Source organism: Heptranchias perlo, chromosome 17, assembly GCF_035084215.1.
Source record: "Heptranchias perlo isolate sHepPer1 chromosome 17, sHepPer1.hap1, whole genome shotgun sequence".
In the NCBI taxonomy this organism is placed as follows: Eukaryota; Metazoa; Chordata; class Chondrichthyes; order Hexanchiformes; family Hexanchidae; genus Heptranchias; species Heptranchias perlo.
The window spans coordinates 39,946,997-39,962,541 of NC_090341.1; the positions used below are offsets into that span (position 1 = coordinate 39,946,997).

At 40.1% G+C, this 15,545-nt stretch overlaps 1 protein-coding gene across 4 annotated transcripts in view; it reads right to left on the reverse strand.

The window, feature by feature from the left end:
• Positions 1-15,545, reverse strand: part of LOC137334260 (contactin-4-like) — a 1,825,202-nt gene that overhangs the window by 579,957 nt on the left and 1,229,700 nt on the right. The window lies entirely within an intron of this gene.

Here is a 15,545-nt window from a genome sequence, read left to right on the forward strand (position 1 = left end):
AGCAAAGGGAGCAAAGGGTCAATTTATCTTGAAATTTTAATGTCGGCCTCCTCTTCAGCACCTGTTCCATGGAGGCTGGAGCATAGCTGTAGGGTTCCAATTGCATAATGGGGCAGGTGCCTAATTAACGTAGAAGTTGGGAGTCTAATGAGTGTCGCGTCCAGATTATACACAGGCTCACGGTTCTCTTTGCACTTGTGCCCACATTTCCGGTGTGTTGCAGACCTCAGGCCTCCTTGCCTGAATTTCCAGGGCGCCCAGTATGTAGTTGTGAATTAATCAATGGTGCTTTCCTGTATCCTTTGTTGGAAGAAGCCTAGGAGTATTTCACCCACATGTTGGAAAGTTGTGGTTGTAATATTGAGAGAAAATCTAAACAGATTGGCAAGAAAACTAAAAAAATGGAGTGGCAGATTAAAGAGAAATAGTGTACCCATCAGCTAGAGCAAGTTTGATTCTCAATAAAAACAAGTCATTTAGTTTTACTATACCTCGCTTTGTATAATTTTCTCACTGGGAGCAGGGGGGTGGTGGGGGGGGGGAGTTAATTCCCCCTGTGCATTATTTTTAATACACTAGTGAATTGTTTTATTAAAGTTATGCCTGTAATTTTTTTAACCCGGTCTTAAACCTGTTTATTTTAAATGGGTCGACGATGGGAGAGAGTAAACCAGTTTTATTGGCAGGCCTACTGGCAAATCGTTGATCGGAGAAGAGAGTGAGAGAGAGAGAGAGAGAGAGTCCCACTGAGAGAGTGAGTCCCACTGAGAGAGAGAGTCCCACTGAGAGAGAGAGTCCCTGTGAAAATGGCCCTCTCACTGGCTGGGTACACAGAATAAAGGGACAAAGGGAAAAATGGGCAGGCAGCCATCCAGCCCAGTCTAGGGAGGAAGCCTGGTCGAGCAAGGAGCCAGTCAGGATCAGAAAGCGGACCAGGAAAGGTTCAGTGAAGCCACTAACAGGCATGATGTGCCATATTTTTAAAGTTATTTATCCTGTTCTTGAGAAGGATTCTGCAGTTAATTGAATTAATGTGAGATCTGATTGCATCTGTTTCGTTGCATGTTCATTTGCTGTTAATAAAATAAAGTAGATGAACAATTCAGATCTGGCTTGGTCTCTCGAAGTGTCTCAGTCCACTTTCAGAAAGACTGGAGAAGTGCATGTGAGGGCACGTATGAAAGACATAACACGCAGTTCAGATCACAAAGGAATCTTATTGTTTTCTTCCTGGTTTATACGATCATATAATTAGAGATTGGGCTGTACAAGCACATTCCTGAATGGAAGATGTTCAGGCTGCTTACCAGAGTGACCAACACCACTGAACACAAGAGAATATTTTAGGCAAACCTGTAACCTGTAACAGCTGCCTAGTATAAAGGTATGGAATGTCTCCCAGTATCCACTGCTTTGCAACAGACTAAATAAAACTCACAAGCACATTACAGTTTCCTCAGTCGTTGTATTTTATAGCACACCCTTTGGACAAGCAGAATGATGGAAGGTTGAATAAGGAATCTATCCCTTTAAAGCAATGCTCATTAATTATTCAATCCCTCTCACATAGGATACATTTCATATTTATCACTCAGTATCCTCCATTGGAAAAAATCCAGTGCCTAACTAAGCAGGCGTACTCAATAACAGGGACCCCATGTTGCGTGAAGTTGTGGTGCAATGCTGTGCATAGCATTTAGGCTCTGTCTTGTCCTCTATGTAGGATAGAAATAAGCAAGATGGGAGAAGTAAAATTAGTGAGGAAGAGGAAAAGTTGCAATAAGGAGAGATATGTGGGAGTGTTTTCCTCTTGTTGCTATGTATAGTGACATTGTATGCAAATGCAGGAAGATTTCTATTACTGCTTCAAAAATTTCACCAGAAATACCAATCAGAGGAAATTTTCACACATTTGTTTACAATGTTGTTACATAGAGTGACCAGAGGAAATCATTTCGACTTATGAGAGAGATGCCAGGAGCAAGAGACTAAGATAAGTAAAGAAAAAGGCAGGAAAGCTAGTCAAGACAGACTGGAAGAAGAACAAATCCATTCTACTTTTCTTCAATTCACTGCAATAGAAAAAGAAAGCCGAGAGCTTTGTCTGAATGATCAATTTATACTGTAGTACATTATTTCAAGACAATTCATCACAAAATCCTATTTTTATAAAGATTATATTTTAAGCTGTGCTAAAATTTTATTTTCCTTTCATTGTGAATTAATGCCCATTTAAAATTTTCTTTTGAGTTCACCCATGTATATTGTTTAAGTTCGACAAGGCTAATCGGCACATCAGCAGTGCAGTTTGCAGGAGAAACCTATGTAACTCTAGATGCGCACTACACAGAGAGGGATTTTAAAACACTGTTGGTTTTTTTCAGAAGGGAAAAAGAGATAGCAAAAAAAAACCCTGGATCATTTGGACTAACAAATTAATTTTCAAGTGGTCGATGTGGTTAAATTGAAATGGTGGACCTTTAGCTCAATGCATTGTCCGACACTGCTTCAATATATGTACTGAAAGATGAGTTGTACAATACAACATGTTGCAAATAATTGAGTTTGTGAGCTTAGACCACAGAGACTAAACCCGTGGAATGTCGTGAAGGCCTGTTACTATGCAACTCAAATTGCTGTGAATTTCACAAAAGGAAATAAGCAGTGAAGTGGAAATTACCATTATGATAATTGATTGGCAAGTTGAGGTTGAAGAATGTAAAGCCTATCAAATGTGCATTTTATGGAAATGATGAGAAGTCCTAATAGATGAGTGGACAAAGGGAACATTTCCCCATTCAGTCCCCAACCACTTTCATCTTCAAAGTGGCAATTTGTTGATTTTTTTGGTGTGGTCAATTGACTGAGCAGTGCTTCAGTGAAAATGTAGCAGCTTTGCAGGACTGCTTTAAAAATAAAACAAATGGAGTATGGGTTATAAAGACAGGTTCTTTGAGAATATCGCAGCTCCACATTGTATTTCCCTCTGACTTGTTCATCTGCTGTGTTGCAGAGAAATGAAATGTTCTTTTTGAAAGCTTATGGAAAGGTAAAGTAGTTCATTCAAATGTGTTCAGCTTCATGACTAGAATGAAAAGTATGAAATACGAGGGTACTCTTCTTAAATGTATTTGTCTTCCACTCTGCACATTATATTAAGTTTTCATTTTTTCAGTTTCCCTTTCCTGTGCCATGAAGTTGCCTATTGCTCTTAATGGCTCTTTTCACAATCAGAATGAATTGAGTGTACCATCCTCCATCCAACAGGACATGCTAATAATCTGCTATCAGGCCTCTGTAGATGCTGCATTTTAATAAGCTGATAGGTGTGTAAGCACTGAGCTGATTTATCCTCCAATGTTTCCCTTCCACTCTGTGTGGAAACACCTGTTCACTGTTTTGAACCTGCTTCTCACAGCTCTGTTGCACAGTGGATAACCAATCATTGTGCTGTTGAGCTGTTGACTGCTGTAATTGGTTCTTTTAAATATTGGTACAGACAAAAATGTTTGTAATCAAGTTGCACATGGCTGCAATGGTTATACCATACATGTACTAATTCGGGGCCTGATTTTCACAGCAAATGGTGCAATGGGGCTGATTTTGGTCTCTTCACCACCCAATTTACATCCAAAAACTGTATGGTAGTGGTTGGAAAATAGAGCAGGATTTGGCCCCGCCCACTTAGTGCCTTTTTCCAAAATTACTCAGCTTGCTGAGGTGGGGAGTTCTGGCACATAGAGTCCCATCTGAAACAGGACGGGAGCCTTATATACGGAACTCGTGGTTTCATGACATCGTTAAAGCACAGATGTCATTTATCAACCATTCCGCCTGGGTTATACAATGTGTACATAAACTTTAAATAGTCAAGTTATGAAACATTAATGCATAACAAAACATTTGCCACAGTGGTTTGGTGTAACAACATGATGCCTCAAAGTGAACACTTAGAATTTTCTGTTATTAAAAAATATCAACTTATTGATGCTCTTTGGGGGGTGGAGGAGTTGTGGGGGGGGGGATTCAAACCCATCATTTTATCAGGGGAATTAGTTGAGATTATTTGTGATTTTGGTGTGATCTGAGAACAAACAAGGTGGCTCAAACAGCACTGCACAAATCATTTTCATATAAATAAGCAAGGGATAAAAAATAGTTATATGGCAATTCTGCAGAACTTCACCAAACAATAGATTTGTGCATTGGCAGAAAGATAAATGCAGCACTCATGATATGATTGCTAAGAATAGACAATTTTGAAAATTCAATTCATTTTTGTTGTAAAATGATTTACAACCAGAGCTTTCCTTGTATCAAGCTTGTTTCGGCATGGATATGAATTTTGTTAATCTTCTAACAATCTTCTTTTGTTAATTGTCTAACATGCAAACACTCTGTTTGACATCCTGACAGCCTCAATATAGACAGCCACATGTCTAGCATCACAACATTGGGAGATTAACTTTCTGGTCTTCGGAAGAAAGCCCCTAAAGCCACTGAACATGTACACTTCTTAATGTTTTCTAAATACATTTTTGTGGATTACACTTAGAAAAATATTGGGCCTGATTTTCCTCTGAAAATAACGGCAAGGCTAGCAGGGCTAAGAGTTATTTCTGTGCATCTGGGACAACAACTTCCGGTGACTACACATGTGCAGTTAAACGCGGAAATCCAGAAGTTGCTGCACCAGATGCCCTGCTCCTCCCTAAGCTTTGCGAGAACGGCATCTCGCTGGCTGACTCACCGTTCAAATGAATGGAACAGCGTGAAGTTCCTGCACTGCCCTGATCGATACAAACCAATCTCGCCAAAAATAGGTACATCGCCAAAAAAACTTGCAGTGAAAAAGAAACAAGAAAAGTTTATGGTTAAGTGCAAGTCAACGAGCGATGGGCGCCATTTGTTCACCACTCGGAGGAAAATCCGGGCCATTAGCTAACTGGAAGCAATCCAATAGTAAGGCAAACTGTTTAAGGGAGAAATGTAACAAAATTAGCTCTACCAGTTCCTTTTAGCACCTATCAGCAGCTAGTGGTCTGATCTGTTACCACAGGGGAGCAAGGGGCTACTGAATTCAACAGTGCTTGGATGGAATAATAAATCCATTTAACATGCTAGCATTCTCAAGCTCTGCAGAGCCGCATCCATTAACAGCAATACTGCAGCAAAACAAAAATAAAAAGTGGAAATTCTTCGGAAATTCAGTCAGATTCGTAACCTGAGGTGAGAAGCCAGTACATGAGTTTTTTTTTGTATACTACTATACTCGGAGCATTTTGTCTCCCACTGGAGCAAACACTGTCTGCACACCAAAAATTTCAATAATATTTCATTAGCTCACATATGATAACAATATCATATGGCAATATATTGTTATATGATAACAATATCATATAACAATTATGGCAATTAAGCATTTTGCTTAATTGCCATAATAGTATAATGTTTTCTTTACTGTAATGTACTCAGACTGTAATTTAAAATAATGGAGAATTAAATTACTTACTCCTTGGTAAGATTTCTGCTGTGCACCAGGGCGAGCAAAATTCTTTACGAATGCCTTTAAGATTTCATTACATCTGACACACTTCCCCTCATCTTTAAAATGTTTATATTTGCCACTGTCTTTTTATGAATATGAATGTGAACTAGAAAAGGAGAGAACTAGAAAAAGAGATATGGAGAGAACTGTCTCCTCTCTTGTTATGGGATTAAATTTGTTCAGTTTTATACAAACCCATTAGGATTTTTGGAGGGGAAGAGTGCGACTGCATTTGTGGGAGGCAACCACTGAAAAATTCAGTACAATTTTTAAATGTAGTCACTGTTTTTTAGCAGGCAAATGCAGCAGTCATTTTGCACACAGCAAGGTCCCACAAACAGCAATGAGATGAATGACCAGAGAATGATCCATACTCTTTGAATAGTGCAGTTGGGTCATTTACACATACCTGAGAGGGCAGACAGGGCCTCAGTTTAACATCTCATCCCAAAGACGACACCTCTGATGGTGCAGCATTCCCTCAGTACTGCATTGAAGTATAAGCCTAAATTATGTGCTCAAGTCCTGAAATGGGGTTTGAACCCGCGACCTTCAGACAGAGGCTCGTCAGTTGGAGCATCCTGCTGAGACGGTGAAGTGGATGGACATAACCGATTCCACTACAGCAGTATGGAAACCGTAGGCCTGGCTGTCCAAAATTGCGAATGGCAGGAGAATTTTTTTAAAAATTGAAATACCCACTGTCTACACTGAAGGGAAGGACTTGCCCTGAGTGACACGGACTGCAGTCAATCAAAATGAACTAAGGCAATTCTGCCACCTGGCCAACATAATTCGATTGGATTTCTTTCCAAAGACCCCTCACAGTCATGTTGCAAATGTTTTCATTTATAAGCTGCAAATTCACAAATAATGTGAATTTGTGACAGGATGTCCACCCTATATAGGCACTGCCCTATTCCTTGCTGGACCTGGGATCAAATCCAGTCCACGGTGATGGGAAATAATGCACCTCCATTTGTCAGAAATAACAATCCTAACTAAGAAATTACTTTGGGTCTTCTCAACCCAAGCACAAAACTGCTCACAATTTGGCACTAACCTGACAATCTCAGTCTGACCGGCCAAAAATATGTCTGGTGCAGGAAGCTGTAGTTTGGAGATTTGGATTCTCTTTTATTGTTGAGTCAGAGCAAAGGCATCTAACTGTACTTAATTCTGACAGTGGGTATCCAAACTAGATATGACACCGAAAATTTAAAGTTAAATGATCGACAAAAACTGGAATAAATAATTATTTTTCCTTCAGTTGATGGGGCCTAAGTACCATTGTAGATCTTTGTCAACAAAAATACAGAATTTAGACTTAACAGTGGAATTATAAGTTAATAATAACAATCCTCACCACTGCAATATTCAGGACACATACAGATCATAGATGAGCTGCGAGATGAGGGAAAGGGCTGCACATTTCCAAAAACAAACAACAGCAGATACTGCTGTTGTACATCACACTGCAACAGTTTTTTTTAAGAACTATTTGCGTCTGTTTGAGTTTGATTGATTTTTCTTTTTCTTGACTCACGGCCAGATTTTGCTGGATGCCCACAAACTGAGTTCTGTTCAATCAGCAATCTGCAGCACTTGTGCATTAAAGCTGTGTCAGGTGAATATTTATAACAGCAGACGGTGAGTTACTTTTAGTATGTAATTAAATACCATGCAGTAAAACATTTAAAAACTTAAATTAATAGCGCATACATTTGAAAGTCTGCCACAGACAGTATCAGGTTCTACAATTGTTATACCATTTCAAAAGGTTTGTATTGATTATAATTATCAAATTAGATGCAACTTTATTCAATTGCGGCCATACCTGTTCACATGCACCAGGTGAAATTTGAGCTGGGCCTTCATTGCCTGCAGCCAGCTCTACCCAAGTAGTTTATTGGCTAAGTGCCTATTTGAGGGGAAGTAATCGGATGTCTTTGACACCACTTCAAGGAAGCCAACACCTCTTAAAGGGAAGGTGCACTTTAACTGCAAACTGAAACATTCTAAAAGGTGCAAAATGGCTACAAGAGATCTACAGAGGGCACCCAGGTTCTCCGATGCAGCGTTGGAGGCACTTGTGCAGGCGGTGGGCAGGAGAAAGGAGATCCTGTTCTTCCTGGGGAGCAGAAAGCCCTCCAAGCAAACCACCAGTGGAAAGAGGTTGCCGAGGAGCTCAAATCAAGGGGCTTACCTCCTAGGACGTGACTGCAAAAAGTTTAATGACCTCACCAGAGTTGTCAAGGTAATAATTTTACCTCTCTCCTCAATTACTCTCTCGTCACACCTACAACACCTCCAGCCTCACTACTCACAACACGGCCCTCCCTCGCTTCACTTCACTCTCCTGCAATCACTACACCACACTTCGCTGCACCAAATTCTCCTCCCAGTTTCACTACTATTGCAAACCTCACTTCTCCACACCTCACATCTTGTAGACAACATCTGCACTATTCCGCCATGACAGGCACATTCTCAAAACATTTCTCAAAGGTGTCACCAACACACTCCCCCTTCTTTCTTGAAGGAGAAGGTCACGCACAACATGAGGCTGCAGACGGCAGCCGGAGAAGCCAGAGGCTGCCTGCACACCCTCTCCCCACTCGAGGGGGACATTCTGCACATCAATGGGAGGGGGCGAGTTATGGCAGTGGTGAGTGGCAGCAGTGGTGAGTGGCAACACTGGAGGAGATGCCGCGTGAGGTCTCGTCACATCTTACCCTCTTCTTCCCTTCTCACTTGTATCTCACTCTATGAGATAGACTCTGCATGACAAACCGCAGCTGCTTTCAGCTGCCAGTCATCTCTCTATTTCTGCTCTCCCTTCGCACTAAAGGTTAACCCTTGTCCCTCTCTTTCATTTCAGGTGCTGAAAATGTCGAGGTCCCTGTGCCAGTTCAGGAAGAGGAGGGCAGCATTCCTGAAGATGCACGTCACTTGATCTAACCGTTGCAAGCACCAGCTCAGAGTCAGGCATACTTTAGAGGGTAGGTTCGAGGAGGCATCTTCAAGTGATGAATCACTGGGCACAAGTTTGCAGGAGCTAGGATGGGGGATAGGGCGCCACATGTGCCAGCTCGCCGAAGGGAGAGATCACTATCTAGCTCTGCTGCAGTGCACTCAAATGCTGACTGAGGGCCCATGCTACCAAAGAAGGCTGATGAGCACACACCAGGAAATGCTAGCTGCACTGAGCAGCCTACCAGTGAGCTTGCGTACAATGGCTCAGGGCATGAAGGAGTCCAGCTTGAGGCTTTGCGCAGAGCATGGAGACCAATCTGTCAATCATGGAGCGGATGGTCAGCTCCATGAACACGATAGTGACGCCCATCATAATGGAGCCTCTGTTGACAACTCTGACAGCTTCCATTGCAGCTCAGATTCAGAAGACCTGTTAAGCTTTCTGTTGACTTGTTTTGAGTTCTACAGGAAATGCACTCATTAAGACAAGGCAATACAAAGCTTAACAGGACTTCAGGCTAAGGCTAAGGCCAAGCCTGATGGCTGACTTAATTATACTCAGTTAATACTATTATCTATTGTATAAGCAGTAAACAGTCAAATGATCCAGCCAGTGCCAGCCTAAAGGAGAGATGAAAGCCTGCTAATTCATTTATACATATGTATGAGAGAGAGACCATGGAACTATGAGGGATTTTTGGAATCTATGTTCAAGCAAGCTGTCCTGCTGTTTGCTGGAGGAGACATGTAATCAAGTGGTTTGTTTCTGTGCCAAACTGGCACTTCAACTGGTGATAGGTCCATGTCATTTATCAGGAGAAAATTATATATAACTCTTTCCCAATTCAGTTTACTGTCATTATCTTGGATATTCCTCCAATCAGGTCATTAAAGGAGGCAATGGTAAAGAAGGTTAATTCATAGAAGATCTCTTGTGGCATTGCTCGTGGTATGTTAGATGACAGGCTGTTTTATACTGAAAGGAGCATTATATAATGTAACAAATAATGTTTTATTCTGCTGCTAAAGTTGGAGCTGCATTGAACCAGCCCTGTTCCTTTAAGGCTACAGTCTCATTGCTGTAAAGATCCTCTCAATTGCAGGTTCACTGCTTTTGGTAAAGGAAGTTTGTAAATTTATTGTCCAAGGTCAGAAGGCATCAGCATGAAAAGACTGGCTTTATTTCTCTTTTTTTCACACTTTTGACATTTTGAAGTATGATGGATGCTTTCAAAACTTTTACATTTGGAGAGATATAGATATACCAGCAGATCTCCCATAGCGTTGTTCACAGTGAGTCGGAGGATACATTAAACTATATATTGTATATTATTTTCTTAATGGTGAGAGACTAGTAGCTGTGGGGGAGCAAAAGGATTTCGGTGTCCGTGTACACAAATCACTACAAGTTAGTGCGCAGGTACAAAAATTATTCTGAAAGGCTAATGTAATGTTGGCCTTTACCTCAAGGGGGTTAGAGTTCAAAAGTGAGGAAGTGATGCTTCAGTTGTATACAGCCTTGGTCAGAACTCATCTGGAATACTGTGTTCAGTTTTGAGTACCAAACCTCAGGAAAAATATATTGGCCTTGGAGGGGGTACAGCACAGATTTACCAGAATGACACCAGGGTTTAAAGAGTTAAATTATGAGGACACGTTGCACAATTGTGGCTTATATTCCCTTGAGTTTCGAAGGTTGAGGAGTGACCTAATCCAGGTATTTATAACGATTAAGGGATTCCATAGGACAGATACATAGAAACTATTTCCTCTGGTGAGGAATTCCAGACCAAGGGGCAGAAGCTTAAATTTAGAGCTAGGCCATTTCGGAGTGACATCAGGGAGATCTTTTTAACACAAAGGGTAGTGGAAATCTGGAACTCGCTCCACAAAAGGCCTTGGATGCTGGGTCAATTGAAATTTTCAACACTGTGATCAATAGATTTGAGTTAGGTAAGAGTATCATGGGATATGGAACAAAAGTGAGGAAATGGAGTTGAGATACAGATCAGCCATGGGCTAATTCAATGGCAGAACAGGCTCCGAGGACTGAATGGCCTACTCCTATTCCTAAATTCCTATGGACACCATTGCACTGGAAAAAAAAAATCTCAGTAAGCAATAGGCTTATGGATATTTGCCTTGAAGAACACCACAGAGATTATAGTGATTAAAATGTCAGTGTAGAATCTAATAAATCTGTCCAGGTTAACCCTGTCTGTGTCTGTTTGCCTAATTTAGTTAAGTAATAAATGTGCGAGTCCAGATTAGCAGCAACTACCAGCTTCAACTTACTGAATAAACACCAAGGCTGTAATATTTAAATGTTACAAAAGCCACACAGGTAATTGAAATCCATCATTCTGTCGCAGCACAGGAGAGAAGCGTGCTGGCATTGTTCTTGAGATGCTGACTGCCAAGTAACCTCCTGACCTGCAAATTACATTGTTATTATAGTTTATTGCTTCAGAATATTAAAATATTTAAGAGGTAGCTAAAATACATTACCCGGCAGTTCCAGCACTGGAGAGAAGCATCTTTTCATGAAGGGAAAGCTTAGATTTAAGACTCTCAGCTGACCAATTAAAGAAATCTGATTAGCTAACAATTGCTTCATATAATACTTATCACAGTCTTATATCCTAACTCCAGGTTCAAAGTAGAGGAGTTGAGTATGACTTAACTTTTTAATACATGCAGGTTCATTTCTAGGGCAGCTAACATCTAGGGCCATATTTTGTTCTGTTCAATAACTCTTGCAAAAAAAACTTAGATGCAAATAAAAAGAGTGTAATGTCAAGGAAAAGCATTACTCCGAACATTCCAATCTCTCGAAAAATCAATTCACAAACATTTGCAAAAAGTGAGAAATAAAGCTGATTTTTGTTTGTCAAGTTCATGAATACTGAACTTATGTCTAACACTCCACAAATGCACATTCAAATCAAAAAGTGAGTATTTTATCTCGTGTTGGGCTTAGGATTAGTGAGTTTAAGAAAGCAGAAGATTTTGAAGTATCAGCACAGCAATGATGTAAGTTAACAGTACACAGGAAATGTTCTAATAATGCACAGAGAGCCTGGATGTCACTGCTATTGGCAGGATTATCAATATAAAGGAGGAAGAGATGGTGGTTCATGGGACCATAGGGTACCACCCCAGCCAGGAGACTACTATATTTAACTGGGCTTGGCCAAGGACCACTTCACAGAGAGGCACAGAGTCACCAGGATGGCAATGGCTGGACTATGAAGACCTGCAGAGGAAAACAACCATCTGCCAGGCATTATCAATGGCACTATTACTTTTAACTTTGTCACTTAGCCACTTTGTTTGCATTTTAGACATCTGATGCTTTCTTTTCTGCACAAAGGAAAAAAATGACAGACTTGAAAATATATCAGTAATAATTTTGTTTTGAGTGCCTGTTGCGCGTGTGTTTGTGTTTTGCAGGTGAACTTGCCCATTATGTCTTAACTTCTCTGTACTGCTTGTGGATGTGCAGCACTGTACTGCTTGTGAATGTTCCCCTAACAGGTGCAGTCACGCTGGTGGGTGGCTACATGGCCAATTAGTGAGTTGCAGGGGACACAGAAGGGTTGTTATCTGTATTTGCAATTAACCTTGAAGGATCAGTTCCAGGGGTCTAACTTGCTGCAGTCACTTGTGGACTCATTGCTTTCAGAATCACTGCATACAGTCACTTGTGCAGGTCTATTCATGGCACAGAATTGCTGCTGGCATCAGGACTAATTGACTCCTCCAAGCATGCCATTGGTGGAGGGCATTCCTTCATACAGTCCATTTTTTAAAACCAGCATAGCATGTATGATGTGATTTGCATGCCCCTGCTTACTTGCTACATCCCTGATATCTCTATCAGTGCAGCATTTTAAAGAAATATAATCTTAACTCCCTTCACATCTATACATATCCAGTGTTGCTATTTTATAGCAGTATTCATGCCTTACTTTTGTCCTGTTTTTAAGTCAGGCATCTTCTTCCAGATGTCCTACAGGGTGCTGAGTCACTGACACCATTGACACCATTTTGGCCTTTTCCTTGATGTGCTGCCTCCTTCTCAGAGCTGGGTGCACAGCATCCACTCTAGCTAAACAGTTGTCTGTATTTCTCTTGCAGTGGTTACCCAGGGCCTGATTGTCCAAATGGGCTTTTCAGGCTTACTGTCAAATCTTTAATATCAATTTTGCACAGTTTGTAGTTGCACCACTGAACTTTCCAACATTTTATTACATAGGATGTACAGCACATAAACAGGCCGTTAGGCCCAACAGGTCTATGCCGGTGTTTATGCTCCACACGAGCCTCCTCCCACCCTTCTTCATCCAACCCCATCAACATATCCTTCTATTCCTTTTTCCCTCATGTGTTTATCTACCTTCCCCTTAAATGTATCTAAGCTAGTCGCTTCAACTACTCCCTGTGGTAGTGATTTCCACATTCTAACCACTCACTGGGTAAAGAAGTTTCTCCTGAATTCCCCATTGGATTTTTACAGGCATGTCATGATCGGCTGTTTTATCTTCATTTCCATAAACAAAATCACAATCTCAATAAGTGCTACTCTCAAGATGTGCATTTGCACAATTAGTAATTAAAATGGCATTTCCCCCCCTTTTTTTGAACAGAGCAAATTCAGCCCCAGATTTGCCTTTGCTAGCATGCACTCTTGGTGACCTTTGTCTTTTTGCTTGATCACAGAACAAAGATGTGATAATAGACATCCACAGGAAGTATCCATGACCTAATCTTTCACCTTAATGGAATAATATCCCAAGTTATTGGGGCACTTCCAATGAAGTGGCTTCTGTTTTATATGTTCCGAAGTGGCACTCGTAGAGCATTTTATTGATGGTTCCAGGTGAGGCATTACACGGCTGTTTTCCTAAGGGGTTGCTGGTTAAAATACTGACTTTTTTTTTGAAGACATGACACCCGTGACCTCCACAAAGGTTCATAAATGCCTATATTTAAATGAAGGTAAGAACAATGTGAATCATTGGGTTAAAATTAAAATCAATCATGCTGACTTGCAGTTCATTTTATTAATTTTTGGCATGTTTTCAAATCAATCAACCAAAACCTATGAAAAAATTCTATTCACCAAAATGTATTTTCCAACTCACGTCTATTTCCAACCCAGTGTTTCATCTAAACTAAGTATCTTTTTACTGTTAATATTTGTCTGTATGCTGTATACAATATTAGTTAGGTTAACACTGCTTTGAGACACTTCAGTCTGAAACTCTAACCTTGAATAGTTTGAATCAGCAAGATTGAGAGATAACCCTGTGAGTCAGGGAACCAAAATGTAGCGTTCTAGCCTTAGGGAGACATGTACTTATCAGAAAGCGGTAAAGTATTGCTGATGTTTTACACGAAGAAATTTTCACAACAGTCTTTCTTTTCCAGGGCTCTTTGCCCAAATGGTCATGCACTAAAAGTTGCCTTTTATTTCATTTTCAATTACTCGAAGGAGAGATTTCTAATTCTTCCAGACACGCAAGTAACAACCAATGTCAAATCCTGTATGGTCCTGCCAACTGTAGTAGACCCTTGGAAGTTGGCAGCAAAAATAAAATTATTTCAAAAAAAGGGATGGATACATGAAAAATGTGGGCATGTAAAATATAGTCACTTCGTAAAAACTTTTTTTGAGATATTGAATATTAAAATAAACAGTGAAGATTTGACTATCTTCTGACAAACTGATGTATTAACAAAAAGACTTCATTTTTTAAAATTTTCCTGTTTCCTCACCTACCCCAATAATTTAACTTTCCAACTGTTTAATCCATTTTTTCTGTTTGCTTCAACTTGAGTATGTTTTGCAACTTCATTGGTCAATTAGTAGCAAATTTGCCTCAGCCTTTCAGATTTCTTTTCATTGTATGTGCTTTTGGGTCTATTAACCTATCTGTTACATCAGAACTGTTCACTCAAGTTGCAGAGGAGCCAGATTCGGAATCTCCCCCACCCGCCACAACACCATCATTAGATTAATTGGATGAATTCATCTGTCGACAGAGGTGGCTAAAGCAACTTTCGCTGTGAGGTCAATCAGTTCATTTATCATATGGTGCAAATATAGTGCAGCAGATAATGAGTAGTCTCCACAACTCCCCGTGAACAAGTGAAGTGGAAGCATAATGACCTGTGGGGTGGGTTCAGATAAAGTTCCTCCTCCATGAGCTGCCTGATTAATGTGTTTTCTGTGTTGCTATTACAAGCACCAGTAACGAATTTTAAGTATTCTGTTTAGTGTGTGCTATGTAGTTTGGCTACATAAACAGGACATGCAATGAACCCCAATAAAGTGAATATGTGCCTAAAGAAGACCCATCTCTCACGGATTAACTCCTTTCATATAGTTTGCAGTGTAATAATCTAATATTCAGATTGCAATGTTTTCCAAGACCTCGCAACCAATGGAGTTTCCACCATAGCTTCAGTGGAGGATCCATTTTACTTCTGTTATTCTCTACAAATTAACTTCTACGGCTAGAGCTCTATTGTTCTCATACCGAGAAAACTGTCACAACTAAATTTCTGTACAACATTTTAATTAAAAATTCCATGTCGCAATCTAACTGTCTTTGAAAAAAAAGTTGAACAATAGAAAACCATGAACCATTTGGTTCTTGAAATTATGTCAAGACTTCCTACCCCAGAAATGAAAGCTAATTAATGTAATCTAACTGAAAGAAAATTATGTATCCTTGTCCACGTACTAAGTGTACAGATTCATTTAACTGGCTATACTTTGAGATTAAAAAACCTTCATGGTTCATTAATGTACAGGAACATAACTTCACTGAGGTAGTAACGAAATTGGCTTTCTGTGCTTGGGTTTGATGAATAGTTCAATCAACTTTATTCACTGAAGACAACAACACTCATGAGGAGCATAAATTGCAAGTTTACCTATGCTCACTTAATTGTAAGCAGATTGAACAATTTATCAAGTCAAATATAAAATCCATTGCAAATTGTCACCTCA